This window comes from Dasypus novemcinctus, chromosome 8 (genome assembly GCF_030445035.2).
Source record: "Dasypus novemcinctus isolate mDasNov1 chromosome 8, mDasNov1.1.hap2, whole genome shotgun sequence".
NCBI lineage: Eukaryota > Metazoa > Chordata > Mammalia > Cingulata > Dasypodidae > Dasypus > Dasypus novemcinctus.
The window spans coordinates 48751831-48767019 of record NC_080680.1 but is presented as its reverse complement, the minus strand read 5'-3'; the positions used below and the strand labels follow the sequence as shown (position 1 = coordinate 48767019).

Below are 15189 nucleotides of genomic sequence, written 5' to 3'. Positions count from 1 at the left end.
ATGGCCTCTTTTCCCACACCAATGCCACCTTTTCTCTGTGGACCTTGGATTGGTTGCGTCCGTTGCACCTCTATGTCAAGAGGAGGCTCAGATTCCACATGGATACTGGATGCACTCCTCCTACTTTCAGTTGTAGGCACTCTAGGCTCCATGGTATGGTGGTTGTCCTTCTTCAACTCCATCTTAGCTGAGTGGGGTGAGTCCAATAAATCAGTGTGTAGGAGCTGAAGTCTGTTGAGGCTCAGGGCCTGGCTATCATATTGTCAGTCCAGAGATTCGAATCCCCTAAATATATCTTAAACCCCAATACCAACCACAATACATGGAGCTATTTTAATGATACCCCTTGGACCAAGCCTTAATCACTAACTGTCTGCCTGTCAAATCAGAGTCTACCAGGCCACAGCTTAATCCATGCGCACTACTTTGCCTTTCTATTCTTTTTCTGATCCATGTGCCTATGTCTTACTTTTCCATGTTCATAGTTTATAGATCACCTCTATTGCGAGCAGCATGATCTATTTTTACTCAAAGATTCCTTGATAATGTAATTAATATCGACTAAAGGTTGTGGTTATAAGCTTGCTCACAAAGATTTCTGAATAAGCCAGCATCTGAGTCACTACATGAACATTGTGGCTTGTTCTTTTCACCTTTCCAGCACCCCCTCCTTCTTTTATTCAGGGAAAAGCACTTTGATTCTCCCCGAAGCTCAGGCTATGTGTTTTAGGAGAAGCTAGACTCAATCAAAGATTCCTCAGCAATGGAAACAGTGCCTGTTTCAGGGATGGGCACATCACCCAAGCCAGGCCAAGGGAGTTAACCTCAACACTGTTTCTAGCTTGTTAGCCCAGAGCAGCCAACAGTTATCTATGCCACAACAAGGGCACAGATAATTGCCTGAGAATGAAGCTAACAGAAAAGAAAGCATGGCTAGGAAGATAGGAGTATCCCTGCATCAAGAGACAGTAGAGGGAAGCGGACTTGGCCCAGTGGTTAGGGCGTCCGTCTATCACATGGGAGTTCCGCAGTTCAAACCCCGCGCCTCCCTGACCCGTGTGCAGCTGGCCCATGCACAGTGCTGATGCGCGCAAGGAGTGCCATGCCATGCAGGGGTATCCCCCACGTAGGGGAGTCCCACTCGCAAGGAGTGCACCCCATAAGGAGAGCCGCCCAGTGCGAAAGAAAGCCCAGGAATGGTGCCTCACACTCAGAGAGCTGACACAACAAGATGACACAACAAAAGGAAACACAGATTCCCTTGCTGCTGACAACAGAAGTGGACAAAGAAGAACACGCAGCAAAACAGACACAGAGAACAGACAACCTGGGTGGGCGTGGGGGGCAGGGAAGGGGAGAAAAACAAATAAATAAATAAATCTTTTTTAAAAAAAAAGAGACACTGGAAGGACACAAAGAACTTTTGAGAATCTTTTCCCATTAGACCATCTTAGGACAAAATATCCACATTTGATATTTACTTTCTAAGTATATCATACATTCAGATGAAAAGTTAAAATAACCTATATACACAGAAAAAATTTTCAAGATAACAAAAAGCCATTCTCCAGCCTGTTACTAGAAATGTAATTAGAGTTAAAAGCAGAGTATAATAATTTGCATTTTATTATATTTTTAATAGAGAAGTTGTGAACTTAATAAAACAATCGTGCACAATGGCCAGAATTCTCATATAACATCCCTCTCCACCGACACCTTACATTGTTGTGGAATATTTGTTACAGATTATGAGAGAACATCATCAGTGGTTCTAGACTACTAACTATGGTCTATTGTATACATACAGCAAGTTTTTTTCCTTACCTCCCCATTATTAACACAGTACCTTCTCTGACATTGATTCAAGTATATTGTAATATTGCTGTTAACTAGTAGTACAAATACAGGAATGTTCTTCTAAGAACTAGAACAAATGTACATCACTGTTAAAGGTGATAAGAATATGGAGATGCATGGGAAAATTACACTTAATGTAAGTTATGGATTATAGTTAACAATTTGCATTTAACTTAAGAAAAAATGATTTTATACTCAGGATGTTAACCTACTGGAATAGGGTGTGAGGCAAGACAGTTATATACTATGTTATGATAAAACATATACTATGCTACAGATAGAAAAATAAAATAATGCAATCAGTAGTGGAACATAATATAATAGAATTTACCAAAACAGAAGATTGCTTTAAATTTCCAATTATGCATGTGTGCAAAACAATTACCATCAATTAATATGTTTAGAGTATCAAGCCAAAGGTAAACAGATAAATTAACCCAATGTTCTTAATCTAGAGAGTTGATATTCATAAGGATCTTTAAGTCAGCCAAGTTTTTAAATGCCAACCATAACACATGAAATGCCTTAAATAAGAAAATTTATACATATGTAATAGCATTTCATTCTCTATCTTATCAGAAAATAGCAAAATAGCAATTACCTATTGATTGAACCAACATAAGTTACATATTTCAAAGTTCTGGAACCAAGGAAAAATTTTAAGCACCAATATAACATACCAAATTACTTTACAAGCCTAATCTAAAATATCACCTTACTTTAACACTCAGATCTAAATACTAATTTTAATAAAAATAAATGTCAGAAATATGGCAACTTGCAAACACAGAGATAGAAAATTACTAAATACTTAAAAATGAATAACAAGTATCAAAGATAATATTAAGTTATTGGCATTGAACTACAAAGATTAGAAACATAATTTCCAAGAATTCTTACTTTACACTAGACATCTTCCAGCATTTCTAAGAAAGTAAACTTGTAATTTTGAAGGTCATGCTCTTTGTATTTTAATATTCAACCAAGGCTTTCCTTTTAAATTATTTATGAAACCATGGAATATATGGAAACAGTTTAATGTAATTATTACTTGGCAGCAGCCACATGGCAGAGTCTTATCAATCACATACAAGAGGCTCTGCCTCTGAGAAGACCTGACTACAGAGATCATGAAATTCCTGCAGTGGAGGCAACAGCAAGAACAATTCACGAAGAGGGACCCAGTAAATACACCAATGATATTCATGGTCTCCTTTCCCCAACGCCAAGTTAATGATGGCTTTCCTTCATTTATCCTTAGTCACAAACATAGATAGAAAAAATCTACTTTACATATTTTTCAGTAAATTTTTTTAATATTAGTGTATTAATTGATTAAAATTTAAAAGATTTCAAGCAAATAAAGAGAACTATAGGTAACATCTTCTACCCACTGTGTCCACACTATTTTTATCAGACATAGGGATAATGCAAAGCATATTTTCGTGGAATATTTAACTGAATTATATCATTTAATCTTTATATCCCTATGAGAAATTATTATTATCCCTAATGTACTGATATAGGAAGCAGAGATTCAGTAACTTGCCCAAGGTCACACATTAAGCAAATTGTAGGCAAAGCCCCAAGGCCATATCTTTTTAATGACAGTGTCTGTGCTCCTAAAAAGTTTTTATGTGGATATGTTTTGATTTTGAATATCTTCCCTTGTTAACAGTCTGTTAAATCTTTGGATCATTTTTTATTGAGATAGTTTTGTCTTTTTATTATTGAGGTGCTCAAGTTCTTTATATACTTAATATACTATTAGTTCTTTATCAAGTATTTGTTTTGCAAATGTTTTCTACTAATTTGAAGCTTATTAATGATGTGCTTTCATGAGCAAAAGTTTTAACTTTAATGAAATCTAACTCATCAATTTGTTTCTTTTATGATTATTTCTTTCTATGATATTAGAAACTTTTGCCTACTCCCAAGTTTAAAGATACTCTCCTATAATTTACTTCTAAAAGCTTCATATTTTAGATTTTTCATTTAGGTCAAGCATCCATCTTGAATTAGCACTTACATATGATGGGGGTCAAGGTTCATTTTTTCCCAAATATTTAAGGCTCCTTTTCACAATGTAAAGTTCTGATGCCTTTGACAAAATTGTATGCCATATAAGTATAAGTGTACTTGTGGGGTCTCTCTTCTATTGATATCTTCTACTTATATCTATACAGCAATATAAACAGATATATATATATATTCTGTATAAACAATCATGTTATATACCAGTGGTTCTTAACAAGGGGTCCATAAGCTTGAACTGAAATTCAAAAGAATATTATTCTTGTGGGGACGTGTCAGTGTGGGTTTGGTATATTTATTGAATACACAGTATAGTGTGGGCTTAGTAAGGGGTCCGTGGTTTTCACCTGACTGGCAAAGGGGTACATGGAACAAAAAAGGTTAAGAACCCCAATTATATACAAAAAGGGACAGTTTTATCTATTACTTTCTTAGCTTCATGACTTTTATTTCTTTATTCTGACTTACTGTAATGGCTAGGGCCTTCAGTACAATGCTGAATAAAAATGGTGAGGTTGGACGTCCTTGCTTTGCTCCAAATCTAAGGGAGAAAGTATTCAATATTTCACCATTTAATATGACATTTGCTGTAGTTTTCTCATAGTTACTTTTATCTGATTAAGAACGTCCTCTTTTTATCTTTTGATCAAGAATGGGTGTGACTTTTTATTAAAATGACCATATGAATTTTCTCCTTTATTCTGTTAATACAGTATATTACACTGATTTTTTCAGGAGGTACTGGGGATTGAACCTAAACCTCATACACGGGAAGCAGGCATTCAATCACTGAGCTACATCTGCTCCCAATGACTGACTTATTAATGTGAAACCAAATTTGTGTTCTGGAAATAAGACCAATTTAGTGATCAATTACCTTCAATTTTATCATAGTTCAACTATAACTGAAATATAGATATTTCCCTACAAGTTGCATTAGTGATTTTAGTTCTGAATGGTTACACATTCAGAACCACTTTTTTCATACTTCCTACTAATAATTATTCTCTCATTAAAAATATATAACTCCTAAGATACAGCAATGGAGAAAGAAATCATACAAAGCAGCCTCTTTTTATATTTTTCTAAGCATTGGCACTCAAGAACCAGAGACAAAAAATTTTTTTAAATAAAACTGCTTGAATGAATGAATGAATGAATGAATGAATGAATGAATGAATGAATGAATGACTGTGTAAAATAGCCAGAATAGCAGCTATGCATGGCAGGGGAAGCTTAGAGAGAGTAAAAGGTGAAGAATTTTCTTGATTGCTTTTTTGTTTGTCTGCTTTCATGTCATTGTTATTATTGTTGTTGTTGTTGAAATAATGAAAATGCTCTAATAACAATTAAAGTGATGAATGCATAACTATGTGATTATACCAAATACCACTGATTACACACTTTGAATGAACTGTATGCTTTAATAGTATGTATCAATAAAACTGATTTTTTTAATTGGGTATATATAAAATGGTTATTTAGGGGAAAAAATTAATAAAACTTAACTTAAATATGGGGAGCAGGTGTAGCTCAGTGGGTGAGCACCTTCTTCCCATGTACAAGGTCCTGGGTTCATTCCCCAGTACCTCCTTCAAAAAAAAAAAAATTAACCTAAATAAGCCAGTCTTAAATGATGTGAAAATTCTGGACTAGAGCATTTTTCGGGTAATAAGCAAAAAATAAATAAGATTTCCTTAGTCTTCAAATAATTGGAATTATTAGTGCCAATAGCTGGAAAGTGAAGCATCTTTTTACCCATTTTCTAACCATTCAAATATTCCTCTGGACTCAAAAATAGTTGTCCTAGGAATAACTGAAAAGCAATAGCAAGAAAAATTAGGAGAAAAAAGTAATGGGTCAGGAAAACAACAGGGTGATATAAGCACAATCAAGTAGAATAGAGTATAGATTGTTGCTCAGGGGCCTTGAAGACAGAGAGGCAGGAAAAAGGAGGTTGCTCTGGAAGACCATGTGGGAGATGGGGTATATTATAGGGAAAAGAAATCTCCTGATTTCCACAGCAATGAAAATAACAATATCAACTCAGATGATGTTATGTCTAAAATTGGTACACATTGCCATCCATTAACCCAAACAACTATAATTTCTCCCCAGAACTGCTACCACAGAATCCTAGATGGTCCTTTCCCCCCTGTGACAGTTTGAGATTCTTTCTGTGAATCCCAAAAAGAGAAGGATTATGTTGTAAACTAATCTATTCCTCTGGGTGCTACCCTTTGATTGTATTAGATTCAGCTAAGAGGTCTTTGATTAAATTACCTGTTAAAATTAGGGCTTTGATTCAACCACATCAGTAAGGCGTGACTTAGGTTGAGTCCCTGCCCTCTTAGGGGGATGATATAAACCCATACTCACTCAAGAAAACACTCTGGAAGAGAAAGAGCTCTGTCATTTTTGACCCTGAGGCCAGGGAGGAGTTGAGCCATTTGCCTGATAGTTTGTAGCTGATATAGAAAGCCCAGAAAGATACAAGCCCTATGCCAAGGGAGAGAGGAAACCCTGAAAGACAAGCCCTATGCCAGCCTACATCTGATAGTAGGAAGAAGTTGGTCCCACAGAGCCTCAAGAGGAAGAGGAAGCACAGAAGAACAGACCAGGCAGAAATCAAGAAACCATCTTGCTTCAACACATGGTGACTGACTTTGGTGAGAAAACAACCTTGAATTGGTCTATTTTTAGGATGTTGTAACTGTTACCTTTTACCCCAAATAAACACCCTTTATAAAAGCCCAGAGGTTTCTGGTACTTTGCATCAGCAACCCTTTGGCAGAATACAAGCCCTCCATCCTAGCCCACCAAAACCACCTTCAACCCCTCCCACTCTCTTTCTACAAACTTGCTTACACCAATTCCATGTTTCACATTGAGGGAGGTGAAGATGGTTAACCACCACACTAGGGAATCAGGAGTGCCTACAACTGAAAGCAGAGGAATTGCATCCATCAACTCTGTGGAATCTAAGCCCCCTCTTGATCTAGAGGTGGAATAGACATCACCATCCCAGGATCCACAGACTGAAGGAATAAAATAGGGGGGGGGGGAAATTCCCCTTCTTTCCTCCTATTACTTCCTGTGGGACACTGTGAAATGAGAAGGTGCAAACATCTATTGTCCATGTCCAGACTGCAGCCCTGCCCTGGAGCAGAGAGGTAATGGGGGAAGGACACCTCCCCCTCCCCCAGACATCCTGGGTATGTCCCTGAGCTCTCAGATTTCTGACTGGCAGGTTTACTTTAAAGACTTTCTACTTCTAGGAACATTCACTTTGCATAACAGCTTTTCATACAAGCTGGAGAGCTTTTATTATGGCAGTTGATGTCCCTACAGTATTTTATACCACATACATAGTGGCTGTCAAGTCTGCAGTAGCCATAATCTTTAGGTCAAGCTTTTATTTCACTTTACAGGGCTTTAAATGAGAACATGCCTGGTGATAAATTAAGTTGGCAGGCATTTCCTTTTATTACTATTCAAAGGAAGACACATATAACTATCAGGTAATTTCATGTAAACAATTTATGAGTATAGTCATCATTCGTTAACCTCACTAGACTACAAGTTCACAGAATTAACATACAATGGCTATATATTACAAGTCACTTACACTACTTGGAACTGTCTTATGAACAGTAATTGTAACTTAAAATTGAAATAAATCCAGAAATGATAATAACTACACACTTCATCAGTAAATCTGAAAAGTGTAAAAAAATCCTAAGGCCGTTCCAGCTTTTTAGAGTAAATCCATAACTACTGTGTATCAGGTGGCACTGTGATAACAAAACCATGAGCTAGATATGGTCAGCATTTCTTAGAATTTACTAGGTAGGTGTTTTAGTCTGCTAAAGGGCTGCCGATGCAAAGTATCGCCCACAGTTTCAAGGCCATGAAAAGTCCAACTCAAGGCACCATAAGAGGTGATTCTCTCCCAAGTCAGCTGCCTTGTGTTGAAACAAGATGATCGCCAATCTCTTGGAGGTCTCTGCCTTCACCTCCGGAATTTACTGTCTCTTGGAGCTCAGTTTTGAGCAACTAGGCATGGGGCTTGTCTCTTTCTGGACTTCCTATAGCAGTCTCAGCTGTTCCACTCTCTTCCCAAGTTCAGCTGTAAGCTATCACACATATAGCAGGGCTGGTCACCTTTTGAGCTGCTCTGTGGACCCAGCCTCTTGGGGGCTTCATGCTTAAACAATCCCCTCTCACACTGCAGAATTAAATATGCCAGCTCCCATTTTCCTCTGTCTGTTCATGTGAGTCTGTCTCTCCCTTTATATGAGACCAAGCAAAGAGGACGAAGACTCAACATGAATCATGCCCCACTGATGGAACCAGTCAAATGGGTCTAGGACCCACAGGAATGGATACATTTAAAACATAATATTTCTCTTTGGGCATTCATAAAATAATTTCAAACTGCCACAATAGGTGAAAGATCAGAAATAATAATATAAGCCATATTCTCCCAGAGTCCTCCATAGGGACCATAGTCTGAAATTCAGAAGAAAATTATAATGATGCTAAACAACAGACCAAGACTTTGAAGAAATATGGGGCAAAAGACATCCTTTCATCTCTATGACCAGATGAGGAGAAATGATCCAGGATTGGAGGGTGGGACCACCTGGAGGGGTTTTAAAAGGACTGTAAAAGCAACAAAACAGCTTTGGTTCTCCAGGTTTCATCTTCTCACCTCTTTCTTTTAGAGACATCAAGCTGGAGTTGGACTACATCAAGCTAAGGCATTTGGTGTTTAGGTTTCTGTCTATCTGTGGAAAGGGAAGAGAACTAGGAATGTCTTATTCCAGGTCTAACCTTTAAAAGGGAGGAACAGGAGGTGTATTAGTCAGTCAAAGAGGTGCTGATGCAAAATACCAAAAATGAGTTGGTTTTTATAAAGAGTATTTATTTGGGGTATAAACTTACAGTTACCAGGCCATAAAGCACAAGTTAGTTCTGACCAAAGTCTACTGCCATATGTTGGAGCAAGACAGCTGCCAGCCTCTGTAAGGGTTCAGGCTTCCTGGGTTCCTTTCCTTCTGGGGCTTGACTCTCTCTGGTTTCAGCTGCTCTGTTATCTCCACAAGGTCACCTATAGACTATTAGGCAAATGGCTTGTTTCTCTTCCTGGGGCCCAATCTCTTTCCTTATGATCAAGCTCCTCTGTGTGCTTACTTCCTGGTGCTCCAGCTCAAGACTCCAACTTCCCTTCTCTATGAGACACCACCCACCAAGGGGGCAGGGATGAAAGTTCCTACTGAGGTGGCCCAATCAAAGCCTTAATCATTATTCAATCAAGTAGAAGTAAAACTGCTGAATCCAATACACGCTAATATGCCCAGAGGGAAAGATTAGTTTACAAACATAATCCAGTATTTCTTTTTGGAATTCATCAATAATATCAATCTACTACAGGAGAGACCTTATTATTTTATTCTAGGACTCTATAATACCTCTTACTAAATCCTATTATCCCCTCTAATAGTATTATAATAACATTGCATATGAAAGGTATAATGCCTCAAACTCTAAAGCTAAACTATTCCAAAAAAAGAAGTGAAGATTCCTTAGAGTTATATTATTCTTTGTCTTTAGCTGTAGAGTAAGTGATTTCTACTGAAAGGACTCTTAATAGTCTGTTTTGCTCTTTTTAACTGTGTTGTCTTGTTTTTAATTATTTGGCGAGGATGAGGAAATGAAAGGGAAAGGACATCATTATGAGCAAGTTTTTTGAAACACCTGCTTAGATAAAACTTTCTTTACCATCCACTGAAAGAGTCTACAGCAATTTTAAAATGGCTATCTTGCTCTAACATAGTCCCCATTGTTGCTTCATAAACCAGGATTACCTGAGAGTGACTATTAGTTGTGGGTCCACAATTGTTCTCATTCTCTCTGTTGAGGAGTAATACAGGTAGTGCTCATACCCTCTCACCATCCAACATATCCACAGCCCTCAAACACTGACTCTGTAGGCTTCTGATCATAATAATTTTTATCACTACCATAACAAACCCAAAACACATGTGCTCTAATTGTGTGCACTTCGCTGTAAAGGATGGGGGACTCAGAAAGACTAGGCAACTAGCACAAGGCAGTCTAGCCAATAAAGGACAGAGCCATATGCAGACCCAACTTGATGGCTCTTAACCTGAGAGTAAAACTACATTGGTATCCACCTGACCTGGCATGCTCCCTCCATAAGTTGATCACCCTGACTCATTTTTGGTTCCTATAAAGCTGTGTATCTATTAAATATATGTCACACCATGGCACCAAGTTTGTGAGAATAAATAAACTTTTATAGAGGCATGTGGTACAGAGATTATCTACAGCACAAGATACTTCTTGGAAGAGTCCATGGTTTCCTCCACATTAGAGAATGATACAGCCTATGGAGAAAACAGCAGTCTCCATGTCTCATTTCTTATCATGGTGGTAGTGGTAACATGACCCACAAATATTCCTTGATGATATGGCTACTGCCACTGCTGTTGCTGCCTTTAGAGCAGAGAGAAAATCTTCTCTAATTACATGAAGGTTTTGACAAGCTCTAAAGTGGCAAAAACATACCCATCTTTGGCCTAGAAGCAGCAAGGTCCTACAAAAGAGGTTTCAATGAAGAATGGAGAGACAAATGAGAAAATCCTCCCTGAAAGCCAGGACATAATTCTCAGCCTTGCAACCAATCATTACATAAAGGAAATAGATGGAGGTTTTGTCTTAACATTTGTAATAAAACACTGTAAAGAATTCATGATTAGAATAAATATCCAAAAAGAGGACAGGGAGCATTGCAAAGAGCATAAATCTTCTTCAACATCTGTGTGCCAGGGAGAATTTGCACATGTGTTTGTAGGGATTACAAATTAAAGAGCTTATGCCAATGTCATTATTTTCTACTTCTAGATGCTGCACCTTGAAAAATAATACAACCAGGAGGTCATGCTTCATTCTAATCAGCACCACTAAGAAAGAGGTCAGCAGTGACAGGTTCCTTGTCTGTCTTTTTCCAGTGTGTGAATGCAGCTCTCACTCACTGGGAAAAAGAGGATGTGGGCCTTAAGACAGCATTTAAAAAAGACTGCCAAGCCAGAAGATGCTAGAAAAGGATAACATACCAGGAATATGGTCACACAGAGCATTTGAGAGTTGTACCTGAGTTCTAGGCCAAAGAAAAGGATACCAGTAGACATGTAAGAGAAAAAGAAAAACATTTTTTTCTGCTACCAAAAAAAGTAAAGGATGGCTGGTTCTTCTATGAAGATAGACTATATCTGAATATGCCAGGTCACCAGGCCTAGTCAGATCTCTTATTTCCAGATACATTAAAAAAGGCTTTGTGGAAGTGCAAAGATGGCAGTGGAGTAAGGAGCTCCTAGAGTCAGCTCCTCCTAACAGGGCAGCTAGCAAACACCCAGAGCTCTCTGGAGCTAGCTGAAGCACCTGTTTGGGGGCTCCAGGAAACCAGAAGAGCATCCTGCAACATCCTTGGGGTAGTGGAAGGAGGAGATGCTCGACTGCAGAGAAGACTTATAAGTAGAATGCTCCACATCCCGGAGGCTGGTGCCCATCCTCCACTGGAGGCACAAACCACCTCGGGAGCTGTTCCACGTCTGGAATTGAAAGCTCCACTTCCCCAAAATGGGGAAGGAAGAGACGGTTGGGCACCAATTTCAGGTATGATAAGGAAATTCAGTGGGCTACCGTATGATCCTGAGAACAGCTAAGGTTTGGGCCTGTCCAGGTTAGAAAGAGGCTGGGAGCTGCCATCTTAGCACTGCACCTGGCATGAGGGAAGCAGGGTGGACTGAAAATCCCAGAGCTGGTGGGGACCGCCTTTTTCCCATCCAGATAATATTGCAGCTCTAGCCTAGGCCCCAGTGCCACCTCCAGCAGGGAGGAAGCTGCAGGGATCTGCACCAGCCTCTCTGGGAAATTACCCGCCAAGCCATGGAGGCCGGTGATTGTCCTACTCTGATAGCACCAGCCACCCCAGGAGCTGTTCTGTGACAGGAATTGGAAGCTCCATTTCCCAGAAACAAGGAAGGAGGAGACCACAGGCTGCCGATTTCAGCTTTGGATTGGGAGACTTGGCTAAGAGATAACCCTGGGAACAGCTGGGGTGTGAACCAGCCCAAGTCTGACTCCATTCTGACTCCACCCCTTGCCTGAGGGAAGCCGGCCTGACTGAAACTCTCAGTGTCAGCAGGAACCAGTTTCTTTCAGGCAAATCAGCCTGGAGCCCTAGCCGAGGCTTCAGTCCTGCCTCTGGCAGGGAGGAGGCCTAGGAAACCTGCACCAGCCTATATAGATAACAGCAGAAAACTCTGGCTGGCATTGACTGAAAATCAGAAGTCTACCAGGGCAACTGCAGTCATCTTGGACCCACACTGCACAGACTGCTGCCCACACCTGCAGCTCCATCCCTGCCCCAGGCAGGGGAGAGAGAGATGTGAAGCTTCATCAGTCTCTCTAGGCAACTACAGGCTAGGCCTGAACGTGGATTATTCCACATAGCTGTGACTATGTCCCTACCCTGGCAAAGGAGAAAGTTGGAAGAAGCATCATTGGTCCCTGGTGCAATGAAGGCAGCTTGAGCCTCCACAGCTTACAGCACCAACTACATGCTTGGCTCCTACTGCGCAGCCAACAAGGGAGAAAAGATAGGAAGCCCTAAATAAAGAGAAAAACTGCACCCAGAAAAAATACTCTAGTAAGCCAGATGCAAAGACACCAACAAAAAATTACAATCCACACCAAGAAACAGGAAGCTATGGTCCAGTAAAAGGAACAAGATAAGCCTCTAGATAACATAAAGGAGTTCAAAAAACTAATTACAGATGTTCAAACAAATTTCCTTAATAAATTCAATGAGATGGTTAAAGAGATTAAGGATATTAAGAAGACACTGGATGAGCACAAAGAAGAATTTGAAAGCATATATAGAAAAATAGCAGATCTTATGGGAATGAAAGGTGCAATCAATGAAATTTTAAAAACACGAATCATATAATAGCAGATTTGAGAAGGAAGAAGAAAGGATTGGTGACCTGGAAGAAATGGCCTCTGAAAGTGAACATATAAAAGAAGAGATGAATAAAAGAATGGAAAAAATTGAACAAGGTCTCAGGGAACTAAATGACAGCAAAAGGTGTGCAAAAATACATGTCATGGGTGTCCCAGAAGGAGAAGAGAAGGGAAAAGGGGCAGAAGGAATATCTGTAGAAATAATGGTAGAAAATTTCCCAACCCTATTGAAGGACATAGATAACCCTGTCCATAAAGCACAAGGTACTCCCATTCAAAAAATTCCAAATAGATCAACTCCAAGACATATACTCATCAGAATGTCAAAGGCTAAAGACAGAGAGAATTCTGAGAGCAGCAAGAGAAAAGCAATGCATAAAATATAAGGGATATCCAATAAGATTAAGTGCTGATTTCTCACCAGAAACCATGGAAGACAGTGGTATGATATATTTAAGATACTACAAGAGAAACTTCCAGCCAAGAATCTTATATCCAGCAAAACTGTCTTTCAAAAATGAGGGTGAAATTAGAATATTTACAGATAAACAGAAACTGAGAGAATTTCTAAGCAAAAGACCAGAATTTCAGGAAATACTAAAGGTTGTGCTACAGTCTGAAAAGACAAGACAGGAGAGGCCTGGAAGAGAGTCTAGAAATGAAGATTATATCAATAAAAGTAACTGAAAGTGTCAAAAGAGTGGTGAAAACAAAATACGACAGATAAAACTGAAATAGGAATAAACTTAACCAATGATGTAAAGCACTCATATTCAGAAAACTGCAACTCAATGTTAAACAAATCAAAAAAGCCCTAAATAACTGGAAGAACATTCCATGCTCATGGATTGGAAAACTAAATATCATTAAGAAGTCAATTCTACTCAAATTGATATACAGATTTAATGCAATCCCCATAAAAATTCCACCAGCACTAAAGAAAAAATTGAAAACACGATCATTAAATTTATTTGGAAGGGTAAGGAGTCCTGAATAGCCAGAAACATCATAAAAAGGAAAAGTGAACGCTCATCTCCAGACTTTAAATCACAATACCTGCCTATAGTGGTAAAAACATCATGGTACTGGCCTAAAGACAGACACAATAGACCAACAGAACCAAATTCATGGTTTGGATACAATCCCTCACAGGTATGGTCAAGTGATTTTTGACTAGCCTGTCAAACTCACACAGCTTGGGCAGAAGAATCCATTCAACAAATGTGCTGAAAGAATTGGACACCCATGGCTGAAAGAAGGAAAGAGGACCCCTATCTCACACCTTATCCAAAAATTAACTCAAAATGGATCAAAAAACTAAAAATAAAGGCCAGAACCATAAAACTTCTAGAAGAAATTGTAGGAAAGTATCTTCAAGACCTGGTGGTAGATGGTGGATTCTTAAAGGAGATAAGAGAAGGACTGAGTGGACTACTGATGTTTAATGTATGTAGAAGTTTTAATTAGCTCTACTGTAAAGGTATGGAAATGTATCGAGTGGATGGTAACACATAGTGAGTAATAGCTAGTTTATAAATGGGATGTGACTGAAAATGGCGGTCTAGTTATATAAATGCTAATTGACAGAATGCTAGAGAATAATCTAGAAGTGGCTACCACAGTAAACCAAGAGGTGGATGAGAATTGTGGTTGATGGTACAGATGTAAGAGTGTCCTTTGTGAGCTAGAACAAATGTATACCACTACCGCAGGGTGTTGGGAATGTGGAGAGGCATGGGGAAAATACAGCTGGAGTGACCTATGGACTGTGGTTAGTAGTAGTAATATAATATTCTTACATCTACACAAAAGATGTACTGTGTTGATATTGAGGCAGCATGGAAAAAGTGAGCCAAATGTACACTGTGGACATGGCAATAATAATCAGATGATATAATTTTATCTGTACCAAATGACACACCACATTGTGGTGTGTTGATGGAGCAGTGTTTGGGAATTCTGCACATGTGCATAATTTTTTTATAAGTTTACAACTTCTGTCATAAAAAATATATTTAAAAAATAATAATAGGGTGGGTTTGGGGGAAAACACACCAAATGTAAGATAAGAACTATGATTAGTAGTAAGATTCTGACAGTGTTCTTTCATAGTTTGTAACAAACATCTCATGACAATGCAAGGTGTTGGTGGATGGTGGATGGGACCCCTGTAGGATATTATGCATGTTTGCTTTGTAAGTTCACAACTTTTACTATTCACTTGGAATTGTTTATGTATGTTCATAT

At 38.8% G+C, this 15189-nt stretch overlaps 1 protein-coding gene across 3 annotated transcripts in view; it reads right to left on the bottom strand.

Annotated features, from left to right (window-relative positions):
• The window catches only part of KDM4C (lysine demethylase 4C), a 518173-nt gene that overhangs the window by 248766 nt on the left and 254218 nt on the right, over positions 1-15189 (bottom strand). The gene's annotated exons all lie outside the window — the stretch shown is intronic.